This window comes from Castor canadensis, chromosome 2, assembly GCF_047511655.1.
Source record: "Castor canadensis chromosome 2, mCasCan1.hap1v2, whole genome shotgun sequence".
NCBI lineage: Eukaryota > Metazoa > Chordata > Mammalia > Rodentia > Castoridae > Castor > Castor canadensis.
In genome coordinates, this window is record NC_133387.1 from 181353088 (window position 1) to 181365916 (window position 12829).

The following is a 12829-nucleotide window of genomic DNA, read 5'->3' on the forward strand; positions in this document are numbered from 1 at the left end:
TCAGCAAATGAACAAAGGCTCCCTTCCTCATTATTGTCCCCCTCCCAGAAACATGGGAGGTTTGATCTTTAAACAAAAAGCCACTAATATGAAGTGTGATGTGAATCAAGTCACTTACCCTATATGGGTCTAGGGTTTTTCTTGTCCACAACAAGGAAGCTGGGCTAGATCTCATGAGTTCTTCATCTTTTTTAGGGTCACTGACCTCTTTGGGAAACCAGAAAGAGCTATGGATTTGGCCCTTCAAGCTCCCTGCCTGTATACACTCAGTGTGCTGCCTGTAACGCCAAGCCTCCTCCCAGAACCCTTGAAGACCCTGTCAGGGGTCCCGAGCCCCCTGGCTCAGCACTGCTGAACAGGATCTCCTCCTCTCCTCCAGACCCCTCCCCAGTCCCCTGATCACAGAGCAGCACTAGAACCAGGTGGGCCTTCCCAAGAGACCTCGTGGTGAGGGGGAAACGCCAGTTTCCCTGAGGCGCTGCTTCTGGAAGGCTGCCAGTCAGGCAACTAGGGTTGATTTGACATTTGTTTAATAAGGGAGGGGGGACCAATCTAACAGAGTCATAAAGGTGCATCAGAGTCCACCCTGCAGAAAAGCCAGCAGGGTGGGGCTGGGGGCTCCAGCTGGGGAGAGCTACAGCATGGGAGATTCATTTCTCTCTAGGCCCTAGATACCTGCTCAGTAAAGCGCTCACCACTTGCACCTGAACCACAGTTGCCAACACCACACTCCCTTGAACCTTCCACCAGAGGCCTTCAGTCCCTGCATAGAGGTCAAGGACAAGGTCACACGTGGAACATTTCTCATGAGCCAGGCCCTGGGCTAGGTACTTAAGACAACCAGCAAATAGGAAAACCCCAAACCAGCTGCTGATTTTAGGGACCCAGGCTTTGGGGCAGGGTCCCACAGTGCTGTATCTGACCTGCTCCTAAGGTGCTACACTTGAGGATACTGGGGGAGGGAGAGGACTAACCAAGGTGCACCCAGCTTCTGCTGCCTTTTCCTCTCCTGGAAGAAGAAGGGAATCAAGACAGCCTCCATCAGAGGTCTGCCCCCCCACACACACTAGCCCTCAGCCATACCCAAGCAAGCTGCCCTGCAGCTGGTTGCCACACACCTCTGATTACAGGAGTTTCTACTACGAAAACAGGTCACTTGGGCCTTGGAAGGCTAAGAGGAGGTTGGAGGCCAGGAACAAAGAAGCCAAGATGGAGCTGGCAAGATGTCCAGAGACTCCATCATAAGCTCCTTCTTCTCAACTGCACCTTCCTGCAAAAGCCTCCAGCTCTCTGGGGTGCATTCCTCAGATTGAGGATGACCATGTTAAGTTCAGGCAGAGAAACCAGTTCTTACTATAGCCATGGAGAAGGGGAAGGTACAGACCCCCAAGCTGCCCCTTCTTCATCCTTGAGACCCCAGAACCAACACCACACATGTACACTCCAAACAGGCACCAGAAGCAGCTGGTCCCCAGAAATAAAAATCATGAAAGATAATAGCTGGTTATGAAAACCTACATAAAGGAAGGTTTACCAAAGGAAGGTTTTGTTTCCTTGTTCTCTGCATGTTTAAAAAAAAAACAAAACAAACAAAATGCAAAAAGCAAAGAACCTGAGACATCTGTCCAGACCAGCCTTGGTGACATCCTGTTCAGATGGAGAGAAGGGCCAAGCCTTAGTTCACAGGACCAGCAGTCAGAAATGGCGTTCTGAGAAAAGGGTCTTGCTTGCCCAGTCCTGGGACACCCCTGGGTCATGGGGTTTCTGAGCCCCTCCCCCCAACAGCAGGGACCTATGGTCCAGCCCTTGAATCTGGGCATGTGACTTCCTTTGGCCCATCAGACAGTAACAAACATGAAATACAGAGGATGTAGAAGTACTTCTGTGCTGGCCTCTCTCTTTTGCTCCATGGAATCTCCCACAGCAATGAGTACGGATGGGCAGGGTTCAGCCAGCACAGGCACGTTCATGTTCAAAGAGGAAGGATGGAAAGGACGGAGGTCTATATCCAATATGTGACACTTAGAAGATGAGACCAAGCTTGGGAGGGCCTCCTGGAGGACAAGTTGCCCTTAGCCCTTGCCCCAGCTGACACTGCACAGCGTCATCCTAGGTTGACCAGTCCCAACCAACCCAGCCCAGACCAAAACAGCTATTTAGCTCACCTAGAACAGTGAAAAGCAATAAAGTCTGTGTTTTAAGTCACTGAGTTTGAGGAAGGTTTTTATATAGCAGAAGTTAATCACTGCACTCTCTTCACCATTCACTATTCAAGACAAAAAAATGGTGAGCTATTCTAGGGCTGGGCAGACCCCTCCAAGCAGGCCAAGAAGGTGTCCCAGGGGCCAATGGGAAAAGACAGGCCTCAGCACCAAAAGGTTGAATTCAAACCACCCTTCTGTTTCCTGCCAGCTGTGTGACCTCAGGCAAGACACTCACCATCTCTGAGTCTCAGTTTCCTCACTGCACAGTGGGCATAGTGAGCCATTTTAACGTTGCTGTGAGAAGATAAGAGAATGGAGAGAGAAACCCCTGTCACACAGCAAGTGCTCAATAAATGCTTGTCTCTTTCTTAATCAGCCAAACTAGATGGTCAAGGTGACTCCCACAGAAAGGGTCCTGAGACCTTCTCTCTGGTCCCAGAGCAGCTCAAGCTGCCTGCCAAACGTGGGCAGGAGGGAAAGTGTCACCAAAGCAGCCACTCAGCTGGGTCGCCCAGGCACTTAGTTTTTAATCTCTCCAAGAAAAGAGACATTTCATCCGACATTCACCACATCAGCAACTCTGTAAGTAAAATGCAGAAAACACCATGTCTTTATTCATTCCATCAAGCAGTAATTAGGGCTCAGAACAGGAGTCCTCGTAGGCAGGTGCTTCTGCTTCTAAAAGCCAAGCAGGTTTCTAATTGAATGGCTTTGGGAGATCCCACAGAGGCTGCCACGGAGGGGCTCAACCAGGGCCACTGTTTCCCTTTTTCTTTCACACCCTTCGAGACAAAATTCAAATGCTGCTCCAGATCAGGAAATTAAATAACGTGGGAACTGCAATAAATAGGCAAAACACACACAGCCCCAACCTGGAGGACCCCCCACAGATCTCTTAATGTAAACATGAAGGCGAGGCTCGAGGCTCGGCTGGTGCCGCTAAGGAAGACTGGGAAGCAATTTGATTTTTGTTGTTTAAAAAGAAGCAGCTAAAAAAAAATTACCTTCATGTTCTTGAAGACTGCTGCTGTGCCACTGAGCTCAGGGGAGGTTGGGAAGGAGCCCAAGGCAGAGAGCAAGGCAGGTCGCACCTGTTGCATAAAGCCAGCCAAGAAGAGGAGAGGAAGGACAGGGAAATGGCAATTGCCAAGCCCTCCTTGTGATAGCTTTCCACACATCACCTCTGACTCCTCCCCAGAACCTCATGCAGAAGCATCCTCACCCCATGCAGAAGGGCCTGGTCACCCAGCAGGTAAAGAAAACAGTCAGATGGAACTTAAGAGAGAAAGGTCAACCTTCAAGGTGAGTGGACACCTCTGGCAACCAGGGCCCCAAGGAACAAAGCTACCTGGGGCTGGCCTGGCATGAGGCTGCTGTGTTCCCCTCTGTGAACAGCTGCTAAGCCAAGTGGCCCTGAGTACTTCACTCTCCACAGGAGAGAAATGGATGAAACATAAGTCTAGGTGCTTGGGAAGGGGAAGGGTGAAAGGAGAGAGTGAAGAGGGTGGTTGTAGGATCGAAGTGCTTCATAAGCATTATGAAAATAGAATAATGAAACACATTAAAATTTGTTTTTAAAAAGAGGGAGAAGGACAAAAAACAGTAATAGAGGGGGTGAGTTTGATCAAAGTACATTATATGCATGCATGGAAATATCACAATAAAACCCCTATGTACAATTAATATACACTAATAAAAAGGAAAAAAAGAAGTCATATAATTAAAAAAAACATACAAGTCTAACTGCCAAAGCCTCTTCTCAGATCCCCCCATCTTCTCTATACCTGCCCTCCCCCCACCCCAGTCCAGCCCCATCTCCCCCATATTTTATATATACACCTAGATGACTTACACAGAGACAGACATAGAGAAATAGACACAGACATAGACATATCCATCCTTCCTCTCTGAAACTACTTTGCTGGCTTGAATCCTACTCTTTCCCCTGACTTCCCCTGGGAAACCTTCCCAAATAACCCATGTCCCGTGTTCCAAGAGCCGCCTTTCCCTCACTCAGCACAGTTTTCTATTATGTTTACTTGTTAGTAGGTCTCTCATCCTTCCTAGAATGTAGGCCCAGAGACAATTTCTTATTCACCATGGTATTCCCAACATTTAACACAATGTTTGACACACACTGTGCATTCAAAAATGTTAGACAAAGAAATTGATGTAACAAAGAATTTTTGAATACCTAGTACAGGCTGGTGTGAGGGATCCACTGATTAAGGAAGGCACCCCTCAAGGAGCCCAGAGTTTGAGGGAACCAGACCATGGGAGGTGTGCAGTAGACAATGCTAGGTGCTTTGGAGGATGAGAGCAGGGTCTTAAGTAGGCATGGTGTGGGGCAGGCTAGCAGAGTGGCTCAAGTGGTAGAGCATCTGCTTAGCAAGCATGAGGCCCTGAGTTCAAACCCCAGTACCACCAATGATAAATAAATAAATGAATGTAAAAAAGAAGGAGGAGGAGATGTTCCAGCAGACTGAGGTGCATATGCAAAGGCCTGGAAGTGACAGGAATATTCTAGAAGGAATGTTCTAGAACATACATTACCATAGGTCAATGTGGCAACAGTAGAAAGTGTGACATGTCTTTGAATAGCAGAGAATAAGAATGGGAAGAGCATAGGTCAAATTACCCTTCTCCCTGCAATGAGTCAGGTGATAGAGGGTGCAGAACACTGGCAAGGGGACTGAGTGAGATGGTGAGCAAAATGGATGGTCTTTCCCTATGGAACTTTCAATCTAGAGGGGGAGAAAATAGTAAATGCAAAAGTAATTTGATAATGTGCTGGGACTATGAGTGAAACTCACCAGAAGCAGAGAAAAAGATTTAACAGGACAGGGAAATCTTTATGTGAGGATGATCTGAGAGGTCAAGGACGGAGATGTGCAGCCTGTGTGAACCAGCAGGATGGAAAGTCTCTGAACTGGCCACAGTGTGTGCAAACCTCCTCAGGCAGGAAAGAGCCTGGTGTGATCATGGGCTGAGGCCAGTGACTATGGAACACAGCAAACAAGAGGAAGGATGCCAGTTAAATTATGTTCAGCTACCAGCAGCAGACAATCTTCCTAAAAGTGCCTGGAACTCTAAAGACATTTATTATCCCATGTAAGAGAATTCTATAATTGATTCTGTGTGCTTTTAAGGACCTGCTTCTTCCATCTGCTATCATCAGGACATAGACAGAGTCTCCCTCATGATTGTAAGATTGCTGACCCAAGCATGGCATGCTCACCCACTGTCCTGGTCCACTTTCTGCTGCTATGACAGGATACCAAAGACTGGGAAATTTGTATACAGCAGACGTTTATAATGCGCACTATTCTGGAGGATAGGGAGTCCAAGAGTGAAGGACCACATCTGGAGAGGGACTTCTTGCTGTGTCATAACATGTAAGAAGACATCACATGACAAAGGCTATGGGATTGACCTCTTTAAGACAAGGGGATCATTTGTAACTAACCCACTCCATGATAATGGCCTTGATCTATTCATCAGGGATGTGCCCTCCCCCATGATTTAATCAGTTCTTAAAGGTCTCATCTCTTAATGCCATCACAATGGAAATCAAATATCAATATGAGTTTCGGAGGAGACATTTGAATCATAACAGCCACCAACATCTACAAAGCAGGAGGGCAGCATGGAGGCATCTCTTCCTCTGAGACAGCCCTCTTCTGAGAGTAATCTTCCTAAATCAACAGTAAACATTTTCTTACGTCACCTGGGTGTGGTGGTACGTGTCTATAATTCCAAATCTCAGGAGACTGAAGCAGGAGGATCACAAACTCAAGGCCAGCCTGAGCTACACACACACACACACACAAAATAAAATCTCTTAGTCCCATTGTCCAGAACCAAGTCACATGTCACCCACCCTTAAACCAATCACTGGCAATTGAGTCACTGCATTACAGTATTTGGCTTGAATTAACCATTGCCTACCTCCTGAAAATGTCACCACCTTCTTCATGAAAAAAGATTCCCCCAATTCTGAACAAAATAAGGGTTCTACTACCATGGTAGACTGTAAGAAATGGGTGGGAGGGCAGTGATCAAGGAGAAAATATTAGAAAAGGTTGGAGAAGAACATGGTCAGCTCCTACAGGAATCTCATAAGGCTCTGCAAGCACTCAGGATTTTGCACTAAGGGTGATTAATAACACTGAAAGGTTTAAGCAGAGGCTTAAACCGTCTACACAACACTTGAGACACTAATAGGAAGGTCATGGTCCAGGCCAGCCTGGGCAAAGAGCATGACCCTATCTCCAAAATAACTAGAGCAAAAAGGACTGGCGGCATGGCTCAAGTGGTAGAACGCTTGCCTAGCAAATACAAAGTCCTGAGTTCAAACCCTAGCACTGCCAAAAAATAAAACAAATGGAGAAGGAGCTGATGAAGAAGATACAACTGCAGGCAGCCTTCTCAAAGACAGAGGGCAAAGCACATTCCCACCCTGTTGGGAATGATTTAGGGTAAGACTCCCCCCCACCCCTCTGGGAGGTAAAAAAGCCAAGAGTACATGCAGGAGCACAGGTCCTCTGAGTGCCCCATCCAAGTGCTGCCACAGGCCAACTTACAGATGCTGCAGATTCTGGGCTGAAAAGATGGGGCGCTCCAGTCTGATGCCTGCTGCATCCTCAGTGAAGGCCGAGAGGAGAGACTGGACTCAGAGGGAGGGTGTGGGAGGTAGGAGATTTCTCAAACCAGAGAAGCTAAGAAGTAGGAGCCTTGGGGAGTGGAAAGGAAGTCTACTAGAGAGACATCATACATGAAAAATCTTAAAAGGCCACTGAATTGCACGATGATTTTCAGTGAGGAAACCTCCCAGCCCAGGGGAATGTGGTACTGAGTGGAGTGGAGGGTCAATTAGGAAACTAGCTCAGAAAGCTTTGCTGCTGTTCAAAGGGCACACATTGTGAAAGAAAAGGGGGCACACTTACCTAGGGGTCCCTGGCTTCTACAATGGCAATCATCTCTAAAAGGTGTGTTCACATGTGTCTGGGCAAACTGACTGCGATTTCCCCTCTCACTTTCATACAATTTCCAGGATGCTACATCCTCATTTCTGAAGGATTCGTAATTGGCGCTGATTCTTAAGCTTGAACATAAAGTTTTCCAGTCCCTAAAGCCTTTCTGTCAAGTACTTAATGACCTGTAAAATACTTAAATAAGCCAAAAGAGCTCCAATTTTAAGAAGCCAGGCAACAAAGCCTTCCTTAAAGTGAAGTCTTTTTGTAATACAAACAGCCTGATCCTAAAGAAAGATCGACCTGCATTCCTGGTGTTCTGTGGCCCTGGCAAGCACAGGTGGTTTGCACAGACATCTTTTATTTCTTAGGATACTGACAGGTATCTGCTCAAATTAGTTACTCATCCAAGATTTCTCCTTTGACTCATTTGGAGACAACAAGAACTCATGCACTGATGTGAACACAGAGGCAAGAGGAGGAGGTGAGGCCCAGGATCTTGCAGCCCATTGGAATGTAAGCATCAGCACAAATGTTTTTTAGGAACATCCAGCCAGAGGCGAGTGCATACCAGAGCTGCCCAGAGCAAAGACAGGGAGAGGAGAAAGCTGGGTACATCCCTGCTGACCAGGAGAACTTTCCAGAAGGTGGGGAAAGGAGGAAGGAGGGAACAGACGGTAGCTGGAGCACACAGGGAGTATGTACCAGTGAGCCCTTCCAACATACTTTGAAGTTAAATTTGTGCCTGACTCATGCAACTGCCACAATGAGAAGGAAGAACAAACATGAGATCAAGTTTGTAAAGAGAAGTGGTTCTGCAATGGTATCTTACTGGGGTGCTAGCTCCCCAGCCAACCAGTGGTATAGTCACAAGCCTGTCTGCTGGTGTCAAAGCCTGGCTACATGCTTGGGAATCAGGGCCAGAGGGCACCACCCCAAGAGGTGACATCTCCCACAGTTCAGTGAGGAGGTGTGCAGAGGGAGCACTGCTGTCCTCCTCCTTCAGATGTGACCAGATTGCCCACTGTGGCAACTAGCCTCAGTTTACTCCTCCAGCCTGAGGAAGAAGCAGTGAAGGAGCCAGATCTCCTGTAACTGAACCACTGACTAGCCATCAGCATTTGGAAGTGTCTCTAGCCTCAGGTCAGAGTTAGCCTAAAGAAACCCAGGGAAGGGAGAGAGCCAAGAACTGATTAAGCCAAGTCCCTTAAACTCTCAACACCTTGCTTTAACCCACCTGAAAAACACAGACCACAATAGCCATCTCGGGAGCTGCTGAGAGAATCAACAATGTGTGTAAGTCCCCTGGCACATACCAAAAACTACACAAATGGAAGGTGAGATGGAGGAAGGGACCACTGAGTCATGCATGAATCACACAGTATGGTGAGCCGTGATGTTCCCAAGAAAGAGGCCCGAATCCAAATCAGGGGAAGGAGCAAAGCAACTGTAGGCCTCCACTTACCACTTGACAACTGAATCAAGTGCCAGTTACATTCCAAGGACTGTGCTCAGCCTGGAAATGCAGCAGTGACCAAGGGCACATACCAGCAGCAGGTGGCACCTGCATGGCAGGGGGCCGGAGGGGGGGGGCGGCGGGGGGAGGGCCTCACTAGACTTCTCTGAGGTTGCAGACCAGGCCTGCTAGGCAGACCCGCAAGGCAGATTACTTATCCCAGGTAGGAGGTTGGAGCCTGGGAGACATTTCCATCCTAATTCCCTTGGATAAACAAAACCTGCATTGGAGCTTGGAGCTGAGAAGACACCTCCACCTGCCCAGGCATGGTGCTGCAGGACTGCAGGTGAGGGTTTAGAGGGGGAAAAGAAATCAGAGGCATAGGTAAGGGCAGCTCTGGGGTGCCCTTAAAAAGAGAGAAGAAAAAGCCAAAGGAAATAAATCCTTCATGATATTCTGACATATATATTTGGTCTTTGTCCCCATTTCCTGACTTATTCCTAAAATCTTTACAATCTCTAGTGCTGAGTGTCTTTTGTATGATAATGAATTGACTGATGGCTAATAGCCCCCAAACAGCTTAGGATGAGATCAGAACAGACCCCCCAACTTCAGGTTGTGAAGAGCTGCTAAAGTTGATTACCAGTGCCCAATGGTTTAACCAATCATGAAGTTTTCCTAAAAACCCAAAAGAGCAGGGTATGGGAGACTTTAAAACAGTTGAACATGTGGGAGCTTGCAGAAGAAAATAAGAACACAGCCATGCGACAGGAGGGTGAGTTCCCCAACTCCACAGAGACAGAACTTCCTATGCTCAAGACCCTTCAAGACCTTGCCCTACATATGTGTCTCTTCACCTGGTTGTTTATTAAAATATCTTTTACAGTCAAACCTAAAGGAGAGGAGTTGCTGGAACCCCATTTGTAGCCAGGGTCAGAAGCACAGTCCAAACAACCTGGGGCTTGTGAGTAACATCTGAAAAGGGGGTGGGGAGTCTTGGAGGTCCCAATCTGTGGGATCTGAGCTGCCTTCAAGTACAATGTCAGAATTGACGTGGGTTCAAGGACACCCAACTGCTGCTTATTGTAGAAATATTTTGCTTATTGGCGGGGAGAAGTTTCCACATCTTTTGGGGCTACAGAAGTCTTTGGTGTTGCAGAGTAAGAGCAGAAGAAAACTGGTTTGTTGCTCCTGTACAGCCTTCATGGATACACACACATGGAGCCTCACATACACACACACAGCCTAGACCCAGGCCAGGGTCACAGGCACATCCTTAGATCCACAGTAGTTCATCAGAAACACTACTGGCTGCCCCAGACCCTCCATAGCTGCCTTACCCTGAAACTAGAGCCTCCCTCCCTCGGTCTCAAGGGAGTGGGTTGAATGACCTTTAAGTTCCCTTCCTGCTCTGGGCTTCTAAGAATGAAGTCAGAAAGAAAGCTTTTCCTGTAAAGATAGCAGGCCTATCTCTGTCCCTCTGGCCTTTTTGGCTATCAATACCTTTTAAATATATATTAAAAGAGACAGATGTGGCTGTTTGCCACCTGGGACAGAGTTATTATGGTTGAATGAGTGGGCAGGCAGGGGGTAGTGAGGGATCCCGGAGAAGGGGCGGGAGGGTCCCTCCTTCCAAGTCCCCCCTTCAGGCCAATGAGTGCAAACAGGGAATGGTCCCCAGGCAAACAGTGCTGCCGCTCAATGCCTTTGTTTCTATAGCAAACCTTCTGAGCCTTGACCTTCTCCAGGGCTTGTGATAAATTCAAGAGACTCAACGGCTTGCCCGAGACACAGGTGGCCAGCACTGTGGCAGTCCTGGCGGCTGAGCTGTCAGGAATTCTTGACCTTGATCTCAGGCCAAAAGCAAGTGTCTCCAACCTGCCATGCCCTCCCTGAAGAGCTCTTTACCACTTAGATGGTGGCCAAGTTAGGATTTTGACTTCTGCTGGATAGAGGTCAGGGCCGTTCACTACAATTGCCAGCTATGTTTTATTTGGCCAGGGCAGTGAGTTAAAACTAGATGGTGCAGTGCTTCTCAAAGTGTGGTCCCCAGACCAGCAATGTCAGTACCAGCACCTGCTAGAAACTCATTAGAAATGCCAGTTCTTGGGCCCCTAAAAACCCAATGTTTTAACATGCCTTCCAGGTGATTCCCATGCCTAGTGAAGTCTAAGAACCATCAAGGCAGTATAAAAAGCAAAGTAGAAATTAATCTTGGGCCTATTGCAAGTTGTTTAGTGACTTACTGTCTTCAGCTCAGCCTTCCGGGTGGGTTGTTACCAGCCAGTGGGTCCACAGAGGGCATCTGACCTGTGTGATCCTAGCAGAGAGGGAGTTCCATCCTGAACAAAATTGTTTCTGGGGGCTTCCTTATGCCACACCCTTCTGCAGCATCTGCTAATAGAGTTCCCATTTTTTCCAGCATATAGTCCCAACTCTCTTAACCCAGAGCCCAAGGTCCTTTCAGACTTGGCAACATTCTCACTCTTATCTCTAACCCTGGCACCAGCAGTTCTTAGCTGGGAACAACTCTGTCACCCAGGAGACAGGTGGCAATGTCTAGAGATAAATTTGTTGTTGCAGCATGGGGAGGAAGAGGTACAACTGGCAACTAGTGGATAGAGGGGCGCTGCTAAGCCTCTTACACTACTCGAGATAACCCCCTCTGCTCTACACTCTTCCACTCATCACTCCAAACACCTGGCCCCTTGGTTTATAACCCTGACCACCTGGCAGGACTGGTTCCTGACTGAATCCTCCTGCCCATGCCCTCCTGGTGTTAGGCTTTCCCAGCAAATCCTGATTACAGGAACTACCTGTCCACTGACACCTGCTCCAGACTAGCCAGGAAAAGACCTGGGGCTGGGCCCATGCCTCCCCATCCCAGAGAGACTGTAGATGACCCCCTGCCCTAGCCCCTCTATGCTTGTCTTTAGCAGATACCAAATCCATGCTGGCTGGTGAGCTGCCAAGTAGTAAGGAAGAGAGATGGCTGGCCAGGTGTTCACCTTACCACACATCCCAACCCCAGGAGCATCCCACTCCAAGAAACAAGGCCCAAAGAAAGAAATTGGCCCCAGACACTGAGGTACCTGAGAACCAGAAGCTATTTCACCTCCTTTTGGATTCCAGGTGTCCCATGTGCAGGACAAGTCTAACCACACACCAGCAGATGTTGGCACTTTGGGCCTCTGTCTTGCTCACTCCTGCTGCTGCCCATCCTCCTGAGTGTGCTTGCCCACCCCTTCCCACCATTGTTATGTGCCGCAGTCCTCAGGCTGGGGCAATAAATGGAATTCATGAATACAGTTTGGCAAATCCCGGCAGCCAAGTGACTGACAGCGGTTTTCATACTGAGCCCTGCAGAGCTGGAACAGTTGCGTGGTATCAGGATAGAATTAGCAAGATCTCTTAATAATGCAGCTGGTCCCTTCAGCAGCCATATCCTTGTCCAACAAGGCCCTGATCCTCCCACCCAATTGGAAAGGCAGCACATCAGCCTCCTGGTGCCTAGACCATACTTCCGACCTCTCAGCACCAAAGCTGAGCTGTACCTGCCCAGGTAGATAGGCATACCTGCCTCCAGAGGCTCATCCTTACACACAGGGTCTAGGATAAAGGCCGGGGCCAGAAAATCAATCCTCAAGAGCTCCTGATTTATTCACTATGCAAGTTACTGGTCCAAGACCTTACCATGCCCATTCCTCCCCGAAACCCACTCTGGAGAGATCATGATGATAATAACTACATTTGTCTGAGATTGTGCCAGGCGCTTCACATATGCCATGTCATTAGGTATCATTATCCCTATTTTGGATGTCTTAAGTAACTTCTCCCAGGTAACAGAAGCAAGGAGGGGCAAAGCTATGATTCCAAGCCTCAGCTATCTGATGGGAAACTCATGCTTCTCTCTCCACGTGACATTCTGAGAATCCTTTTCCATCTCAAAATGGCTCCAATGCTCACTCCAACCACTTCTCCTTACCTGCCAGTGGGACTGCCTTCCCCGAAGGCTTGTCCCCCCTGATTGTCAGTGTCATTACATTAGGCTTCTTTTCACTCCAATTCCTGTAATGTCATCTCAGCCTGGCATTATAAAGTGATCCCATCATAAACACCAGCTTGATTACAAGCAGAGACTGTTGCTCCTAATAAATAAGCATGTGTAATGCATACAGAGAGAGAAAGAGACACCT

General features: G+C 48.1%; 1 protein-coding gene across 6 annotated transcripts in view; it reads right to left on the minus strand.

The window, feature by feature from the left end:
- Grik4 (glutamate ionotropic receptor kainate type subunit 4) overlaps positions 1 to 12829 on the minus strand; it is a 422725-nt gene that overhangs the window by 347289 nt on the left and 62607 nt on the right. The window contains exon 1 of one of the 6 annotated variants that reach the window (XM_074066523.1): positions 1613 to 1843. The exons of the other annotated variants lie outside the window; for them this stretch is intronic. The gene's annotated coding sequence lies outside the window, so the exon portion shown is untranslated. Of the gene's footprint in view, positions 1 to 1612; positions 1844 to 12829 lie in introns of those variants that run through there. 6 annotated transcript variants of the gene reach the window in all.